The sequence below is a fragment of the Microcaecilia unicolor genome, unplaced genomic scaffold, assembly GCF_901765095.1.
Source record: "Microcaecilia unicolor unplaced genomic scaffold, aMicUni1.1, whole genome shotgun sequence".
NCBI lineage: Eukaryota > Metazoa > Chordata > Amphibia > Gymnophiona > Siphonopidae > Microcaecilia > Microcaecilia unicolor.
Genome location: NW_021962903.1, coordinates 175,690 through 185,847, shown reverse-complemented (window position 1 = coordinate 185,847; position 10,158 = coordinate 175,690). Strand labels below are relative to the sequence as shown.

At 44.6% G+C, this 10,158-nt stretch overlaps 1 non-coding gene across 1 annotated transcript; it reads left to right on the top strand.

Moving 5' to 3' along the window:
- The first annotated feature begins 9,720 nt into the window (after nucleotides 1-9,720).
- On the top strand, nucleotides 9,721-9,793 carry TRNAT-UGU. Its single transcript has one exon. It is a non-coding gene; the product is annotated as a tRNA-Thr (tRNA).
- The last annotated feature ends 365 nt before the right edge of the window (nucleotides 9,794-10,158 follow it).

Here is a 10,158-nt window from a genome sequence, read left to right as displayed (position 1 = left end):
TGGGATAATAGATGCAGAAGCATATTAGACGAAACAGCACCGCTACAAACAAGAACCTCACGCAGGCATAACTCGATACCATGGTAAAACGAAGAACTGAAAAAACTAAAAACACAAACTAGGAAACTTGAATGAGCATACAAAAAATGAAAGGCGTAAACACACTTAATGCATGGGAACAAACTCAAAGAAAATTCAAATATGCAATAAGACAAACCAAAAGATCATACTACAAAACCAAGATAGGGCCAGACTACAAAGACATGAAGAAACTATATAAACATATGAACAAACTACTAGACACCACCATGGTCACCACGACCAATTCAGACACTCCACCTGAAGACAAACTTGCTAAATATTTCAAGGAAAAAATTGAAAACCTACGCAACATCTTACCTCAGAACAACATCGACATTGATAAATTCTTAAATTGTCTGGAACCAAACCCCGGTGAATACCCAGCAGACCGAATCTGGACAAACTTCAATCTTCTCAACGCTAAAACAGTCACCCAAGCGATCAACAAAGGCGCCAAGACTCACTGTAAATTGGACACCTGCCCCAGCATTCTAGAGGGATAAAGGGTGAATGAAGGTAGGACAATAAATAAAGTGCTTAGGAACTTTTTTACTAAATTATATGAGTCCCAGCATTCTCAGTTGGTAGATAGTGAGATCTATTTGAATAGTATAGACCTGCCACAGGTATCGCTTGAAGAGTTGTCACAGTTGAGTGCCCCAATAGACAAAGAGGAAGTGGCATGGGTAATCAAGCAAAGTGCTCTTGGAAAAGTGCCGGGTCCGGACGGGCTACCTAACGAGTTTTATAAGCTACTACAAGACGATATTAGTCCAGTATTGACAGAAGTCTTTCAGAGATCTGTCCAGCAAGGAGAGCTCCCAGTGCACTTGAACACAGCACAGATAATAGTACTATGAAAACCCGCTAAACCAGATGGCCAACCAGAATCCTATCGCCCCATTTCATTGCTCAATACTGAGGTAAAGCTATTGGCCAAGGTATTGGCAAACAGACTGGTGAGAGTTCTACCGTCATTGGTAGCAGAGCCTCAAGTGGGGTTTACACGGGGGAGGGTAATAGCCAAAAATATAAGATGGATCCTAGCAGCTTTAGAGACGATTAGATCGGATGGGCACCCAGCTCTACTTATCAGTTTCGACGCTGAAAAAGCGTTTGATAGAGTGGACTGGGGCTTTTTGTTTGGGATATTAAAGGCTTATGGGATAGAAGGCTGGTTCAATAGGGCCGTACAGACGTTATATGAGGACCCGGAAGCGTGTGTGTGCGCCAATGGAATTGTTTCAGATAGATTTCAGATCAGAAGAGGGACTAGGCAGGGATGCCTGCTCTCCCCATTATTGTTTGTTTTAACCTTAGATCCGTTGCTGAGGGAGTTACAGCTTAATTCTGATGTGAAAGGGGTGCATATAGGGGACTTTCTCTTTAAAACAGCTGCTTTTGCAGATGACATATTGGTATTAATAACTGAACCTAGAGATTCCCTGCACTATCTTATGGAGAGCTTGGAGGAGTACGGGGATTTTTCTGGTTTCAGGTTGATTCTATCAAAATCGGAAGCATTGGCAAGCTCAGATGATCTGAGGAGATCGTGGGGAGAGGGGTTCCCATTACGATGGGCAAAAGAATCGTTTAAGCATAGGCGCCCGGTATAATAGGCTTGGAGAGGCTAAGGTTCCCCCCTGCTGCAGCAGGATGGATCAGCTGTGGAGTCCAGCTGCTCTGAGGGGTTAAAATTGTTGATTTACCTCCATCCTCACAGAACGCAGAACAGCTGAGCTTCCGTCGGCCTTCCTTCTCTGCCTGTGTCTCGCCCTCGTGTGACGTAACGTCGGTGAGGGCGGGACACAGGCAGGGAAGGAAGACCGACGGAAGCTCAGCTGTTCTGCGTTTCGCCGATGTAAGTTCAATACCGAAGAGAGTGCTCGGGCCGGGTGGAGGGGGGGCGGCGGCGGCAACCTGGGGGGGAGCGGTAGCGGCGACCTGGGGGGGAGGGGCAGCGGTGAGGGGAGGGGGCCTTGCCAAAACCCCGGTGGCTTTGCGCAGTTTACCTCTCTGCCCCGCCCCCGTCATCACGTATTGACGCGGGGGCAGGACAGAGAGGGAAGTCTCTACTGCGCATTTGCGAGTCAGTATGGTCACTTGCCATTTATATGTTTGATTAAAAAGCAACTGTCCTAGCACAGACCCCTGAGGAACCCCACTAACTATCCTTCTCCATTGTGAATACTGCCTATTTAACCCCACTGTTTCCCAGCCTTCAACCAGTTTTTAATCCACAATAGGACATTTCCTCCTATCCCATGACCCTCCAATTTTTTTTTTTTTTGTTACATTTGTACCCCACACTTTCCCACTCATGGCAGGCTCAATGTGGTTTACATGGGCAATGGAGGGTTAAGTGACTTGCCCAGAGTCACAAGGAGCTGCCTGTACCTGAAGTGGGAATTGAACTCAGTTCCTCAGGACCAGGGGCGTATCTGGACTCCGGCGGTAGGGGGGGCCAGAGCCAGAGGGAGGGGGCACATTTTAGCGCCCCCCCCCCCCCCGCCGCCGCCGAGCCCCCACCGCCGAGCCCCCACCGCCACCAATGACTCTCTCCACCCCCCTCCCGCCGCCAACCCTCCCCCGCTGCCGTTCTTACTTTTGCTGGCGGGGGACCCCAACCCCCGCCAGCCGAGGTCTGCTTCCACCTGCCGCAAAAACTTCTTCTTCAGCCGGCGGGGGACCCCAAACCCCCGCCAGCCGCCCCGCGGTGTTTAAAATTCATCTTCGGCCTCCGTGGCCGTGCTGCTGTGATAGGCGCTGTTGAAATCCACTTCGGAGTCTGACGTCGCAGCACGTACAACGTACAACGACGTCAGACTCCGAAGTGGATTTCAACAGCGCCTATCACAGCAGCATGGCCACGGAGGCCGAAGATGAATTTTAAACACTGCGGGGCGGCTGGCGGGGGTTTGGGGTCCCCCGCCGGCTGAAGAAGAAGTTTTTACGGCAGCGGCAGGTGGAAGCAGACCTCGGCTGGCGGGGGTTGGGGTCCCCCGCCAGCAAAAGTAAGAACGGCAGCGGGGGAGGGTTGATGGCGGTAGGGGGGTCCAGGGCAAAATCTGCGGGGGCCCAGGCCCCTGAGGCCCCACGCAGATACGCCCCTGCTCAGGACCAAAGTCCACCACCCTTAACCACTAGGCCACTCCTCCACTCCCTCTGTAACCTTTCATGAGGTACCTTGTCAAACGCCTTTTGAAAATCCAGATACACAATATCAACCGGCTCCCCTTTGTCCACATGTTTGTTTACTCCTTCAAAGAATTGAAGTAAATAGGCCAGGCAAGATTTCCCCACACAAAAGCCGTGCTGACTTGGTCTCAGTAATCCATGTCCTTGGATGTGCTCTGTAATTTTGTTTTTGATAATAGCCTCTACCATTTTCCCCGGCACCGACGTCAGACTCACTGGTCTATAATTTCCTGGATCTCCCTTCCCCACCAGTACTGGCCTTCCGACAGCCACCCAATTTAAAACACAAGCTAATCAGAAGTAAACTTCCTTCACAGACTGAAAAGGAACAGAAGGGCACACTTCCCTGTAATTTATCCAGTTGCAAACTATGCCAAAATATTTCACAGGACCCCAAAGTCATCCACAAAGGAAAGATATTCAACATAAAGGGATCTTTCACTTGCTCATCTTCCAATGTGGTATATATCATTCAGTGTAAAAAATGTAACGAAGGATGCTATATTGGAGAAACAGGCCAGATGCTTAAGACAAGATTCAATTTACATAGACATCATATGAACAATACTGGTGCCAGCAGGGTTCCCACGCCTGTTGGTCAACATTTTACAGGACCAGGACACTGTACCAGTGATTTCACAGTGAGAATCCTCAAAGGTAACTTTAAAACCATACAAGAACGTAAGACCTTTGAAGTCAGACTGATTGAATATTTTAACACCCAACAGAAAGGACTTAACAAGGATCTGGGGTTCCTAGCCCATTATAAACCATAAAGCTGTATGTCTCTGTTGATCACCCTCGCCTCACCTATCCACACCCATCCTGTTAGAATATCAATGATATGCTTTGATGTCCCCATGCATACTTCCTACCCACCCCCCTCCTCCCACCTTGTCAGACTGTCATAGTAATGCTTGAATGTTTTCACTTACAGTATATACACTGTCAGCTAGCACATTTGCTTATTTCCGATCTGAGGAAGAAGGGCAACCTTCGAAAGCTAATCAAGAAATGTATTAAGTTATGTCCAATAAAAAAGGTATCATCTTATTTTCTTTTCCATGTTTTATTTTGTTTGATTTCTATTGATAACCTTAAGAGTGGACTAACACGGCTACCACACTCCTCTACTCTGGATCTCCCTTGGAACCCTTTTTAAAAATTGGCGAATACCCTGACTCAGTTTCTGTGTATGGGGTCCTAAATATTTTCTGGTAACAAAACAAAAAGTGTGCTTTCAAGTATGAGGAAGTTTATGGTTTAATTTTATTTGATATATCATTAATCATACAAGTACAGCTTAGTGCAGTTTTTCCAAACCTAGTCCTGGAGGCACCCCAGCTATTCAGGGTTTCAGGATACCCACAATGAATATTTAGGAGAGAGATTTGCCTGCACTGCCTCCACTGCATGCATATCCATCTCATGAATATTTATTGTGGATATCCTGAAAACCTGACTGGCTGGGGTGCTTCCAGGACCAGGTTTGGGAACCACAGGCTTAGTGGTTTACAATATTAAGTAAAATAACAAAACAGATCAGAAACCAGAAAAGAGCTCTAATGCTGGACAGGATAGGGGAAAAATAGAGAAAAGAGCAGTCAAACCAAGAGAGGCAGCTCAGGAATAGGGATCAAGCATAAACAGTCATAACAGATTGCAAGCCATAGGTGCCCAGCGCCAGACAATACCAACACGAATGGTTAGGGGTGTCTCCGAACGCAGCGTTAAATATTCTGAGAGTCCATACCTAGATTTTCAGCACCATTACCTGGAAAATACTGCTGAATAATTCATCAGAACACCTCAGTATCTCAGTAGTACTGGAAAGGTCTGGGAGCAGAGATTGGGCAGGGCCAGAAGTTACCTGGGTAATGGCGATATTCAGTCCACTAACTGGGTAACTGCCTGGTTAACATAGGACAGAAAAAGGCTAGAAGGCGGTAGAATTGCATATCAACCACAGGAAACAGCAGTATGGTAATGCTCTCTGGTAAGATATATCTTACTATCAACTATCCCAACATAAACACGCCAAACCATACTCTCCCTGTTGCGGACACCCTGAAACTCCTAGGTGTAACAATTGATTGCAATCTTAATCTAGACTGCCATGTAAAAAATGTCATAAAGAAAATGTTCTATGCAATGTGGAGGCTCAGAAGAGTAAGATCTTTCTTCCCAAGAGAAACATTTCGCGTATTGGTGCAATCGTTGGTTCTGAGCCATTTGGACTACTGTAATTCCTTATACACGGGATTCAAGGCACAAACCATCAAGAAACTCCAGACAGCCCAGAACACCGCAGCCAGATTAATATTCGGCAAGGCGAAATATGAAAGTGCCAGACCCCTCAGAGAAAGCCTGCATTGGCTCCCACTGAAGGACCGTATTGCATTCAAGATATGTACCTTGGTCCATAAAATCATTTATGGAGATGCCCCATCATACATGTCAGACCTAATTGACTTACCAGAGAGAAACAATAAAAGTTCATCACGCACCTGCTTAAACCTTCATTATCCCAATTGCAGAGGACTTAAATACAAGTCTGTACATACATCTAGTTTCTCATACACCTGCACGCAACTATGGAATGAATTACTGATTGCCATAAAAACAACACACGACCTGACAACCTTCCGAAAGTTATTAAAGACCTACTTATTCATAAAGGTGTACAATAAAGATTCCCCATAACGACCTGACTTCCTAATTATTCCAATCACAACTATTAAGGAACCCTCCTATCTGTTCATCCTAATTACATCCTCACGACTGAATATTATATCTTGTCCTGATATCATTATGTTATGTTATGTTGATCTTTCAATCCACTTCCAATCCAATATGATTTACTTATGCACTCTTATTTGTAACAATTGTAAAATTATTATTCCGTTAATATGATTGCTTTGATATTCTATGTACCCATCTGCATCTATATTTTGAAATTCTTATCCTATAATATGTACATGTTGCTATAACATTTTGTAAGCCACATTGAGCCTGCAAAATAGGTGGGAAAATATGGGATACAAGTGCAGCAAATAAATAAATAAATATAAATGTAAGTTAGATGTATTAATCTGCAAAATGACAGTTTTATGTCCTACAGCTTTATTTATGTTTTTGATACCAGTATATGTACCTGATGCAGACATTAGCTGAACGCTTATATGTTAAAACAAAGTGTTAATACCACCAGAACTAGGAACCAGAAAAGTTAATGGCAGCATTCAGCTCATTTTGTATTGTAGATCTCCTATGGGTGAGGTTTTAAAGAGTGATAAAATTAACTAATCACGGTGTAAGGGTTCCCACGCTAAACACTCACCGCTTAAGAAATTTATAGGAAAATTAAGGAAATTCTGTATTATGTACGTTATATAATTTGCAATTTATGATGGTCAAGGAATTTCCTCTGATGCCAGAAATGGTATTCAAAGCTGATGAGTCAGCGAAACTGAATGAAATCTCTGTAAACATAGAAGATGTAATGGGTCAATTTGACAAATTGAAGAGTTGCAAATCTCCTTGATCAGATGGTATTCATCCCAGAGTATTGATAGAATTGAAAAATGAACTCGTGGAACTATTGTTAGTAATATGTAATTTATCTTTAAACTCAAGAATGGTACCTGAAGACTGGAGGGCGGCCAATGTAATGCTGATTTTTGAAAAAGGTTCCAGAGGAGATCTGGGAAATTATAGACCAGTGAGCCTGACGTTGGTGCCAGACAAAATGGTAGAGATTATTATAAAGAACAAAATTGCAGAGCATATTCAAAAGCATGGATTAATGAGACAAAGCAAACATGGATTTAGTGAAGGGAATCACCAATTATTACATTTGTGGATAATGGTGAACCAGTTGATATTGTGTATCTGGATTTTCAAAAGGCATTTGTCAAAGTACCTCAAGAAAGACTCCAGAGGAGAGTCATGGCATAGGAGGTAGTGTCCTATTGTGGATTAAAAATTGATTAAAAGATAGAAAACAGAGAGTAGGGTTAAATGGTCAGTATTCTCAATGGAGAAGGGTAGTTAGTGGGGTTCCCCAGGGGTTTGTGCTGGGACTGCTGCTTTTTAACATATTTATAAATGATCTAGAGATAGGAGTAACTAGTGAGGTAATTACATTTTCTGATGACACACACCAGCTCATTTTCGAAAGTGATCGCCAGCCATTTTCCGACATAAATCGGGAGATGGTCGGCGATCTCGCAAAAGCAGCGAATTCCGTATAATCGAAAGCCGCTATTTTGACACCATCGCCGCCTTCCCATCGCAGAGGCGGCGAACAGTCAAGGGGGCGTGTCAGTGGCGTAGTGAAGGTGGGACATGTGCGTGGCTATCAGATAGCCGGCTTTAGCGTATAATGGAAACAACCAAAGTGGCTTTAAAAAGCATTTTGCTGGGTTTACATGGTCCTTTTATTTTCACAACCACGACTCAAAAAGGTGCCCCAACTGACAAGATGACCACCGGAGGGAATCGGGGATGACCTCCCTGTACTCCCCCAGTGGTCAGCAACCCCCTCCCACCCACAACAAACCAACTGTATAACATTTTTTTGCCAGCCTCTATGCCAGCCTCAAATGTCATACCCAGCTCCCTGACAGCAGTATGCAGGTCCATGGAGCAGTTTTTAATGGGTGCAGTGCACTTCACACAGGTAGACCCAGGTCCATCCCCCCCCCCCCCCCCACCTGTTACACTTGTGGTGGTACGTGTTGAGCCCTCCAAACCCACTGTACCCACATGTAGGTGCCCCTCTTCACCCATAAGGGCTATGGTAATGGTGTAGAGTTGTGGGGAGTGGGTTTGGGGGGATTTGGGGGGGGCTCAGCACACAAGATAAGGGAGGTATGCACCTGGGAGCTAATTTTATTTTTATTTTTTAATGTTTACAAGTGCCCCCTAGGGTGCCCGGTTGGTGTCCTGGCATGTCAGAGGGACCAGTACACTACAAATGCTGACTCCTCCCACGGCCAAATGCCTTGGATGTAGCCGGGGTTCAGATGGCCGCTTTTACTTTTCATTATCGCTGAAAACCAAAAGCGGCCATCTCTAAACCCGGCTAAATCCAAGGCATTTGGCCGGTGCCAACCGTATTATTGGAAAAAAGATGGCTGGCCATCTTTTTCGCGAATACGATTCCGGCCAGCTGTTGCGGCGCCGCCAAAATAGATCGCCTGCAATCCATTTCAATATATAACAAATCAGTTATATGTTCTTTACTATTCCACTGCTTGCATTGTTTTATTATGTCAGTAATACAGTATTCTTGATTTAGCTCATGTAAGCCACATTGAACCTGCATCCAGTGGGAAAATGTGGGATATAAATGCTACAAATAAATACATAAATTTATTGTTGGTACATTTGTACCCTGGGCTTTCCCACTCATAGCAGGTTCAATGTGGCTTATGTATTATATGCAGGTACTTATTTGTACCTGGGACAATGGAGGGTTAAGTGACTGTCTGTGCCTGCAGTGGGAATTGAACCCAGTTCCCAATGACCACAGTCCAGCACACTAACCACTATGCCACTTCTCCAACATTAATGGGCACAGCCTGTGTCGGGCAGTTTGTTTGCATGCGGTGTCTTCAATGGAGTCTTTCTGATGTTGTGTTGATCTGCTGGCTTCTTTTTCCTTATCGAGGAACGCATAAATTTCAAAGCCCACACAATGATCCACAAGATCCTCCATGGCGAATCTCCAAGCTACATGACCAACTTGATCGATCTTCCAGCCAGAAATAGGTCCAAATCTTCCCAAACATATCTCAATCTTCATCTTCCCAACTGCAAAGGCCTCAAATACAAAACCTACTATGCTTCCAACTCCTCCGTTATAGGCAGCCAACTCTGGAACGCAATACCACGACACATCTGAACAACCAATGAACACCTACCCTTCTGAAAGCTGCTGAAGACTTACCTCTTCAAACAAGCTTACTCAAACAACCCAACCTAATTCTCAAACCTAATTCCACGCCACCAGCACTACCCATACTCCAATCCTCTCCCCCACATCTCTCCCCATTGTTTCTACTCTTTTAACTTGAACATCTCTTGATACTTTGTATCATACTTTGTGTATCTATGTGATACCTTGTACCATACTTTGTGTTATCTCTGTGATACTTTGTACCATAGCTTGTAAGCCGCACTGAGCCTGCTATCAAGCGGGAAAAGCGGGGTATAAATGCTATAAATAAATAAAAAAGAAATTAATACATATGCCCTGAAGGTCTTTTCCACATTATTCAACACAGTATGGAGCAACAACATTTCTACATTCTAGCTTCCAAACTATTTTCAAGGTGGCCACAGGTACGTGCCTACTGAGCCCTTGTCATAGTGAGAGAAAGGGTTTCTTGTTACAGTTCCTAATCCAAATTACCTGCAGGTGGCTATAGCCTGGTGGCTGGAGTGGCCCAGTGGTTAGAGCACTGGTCTTGTAATCCAGGGATTGTGGGTTCAAATCCCACTTCTACTCCTCATGACCTTGGGCAAGTCACCTAACTCTCCATTGCCTCAGATGCAAACTTAAAGCATTCCTGGGACCAAGAAACATCCAGAGTACCTGAACAAAACACACCTTGAGCTACTACTAAAAAAGCTTTGATCAAAAATATATATTTATGTGCCCTTCTGTACCTGTTGTATTTTATTGCAATTGTGATGAAGTAAACATCCATCTAATGCTTTTACCATTGTTTTCCCTTTTCTCCTCAGCACTGTATACCAGTGGCGTAGCCAGAAGGCAATTTTTGGGTGGGCCAACAGGTTGGATGGATGGGCACCTGATATGCCCTGCCCACGCCCCTACTCCTACTGCAAACCTACCCCACTCCCAATAAT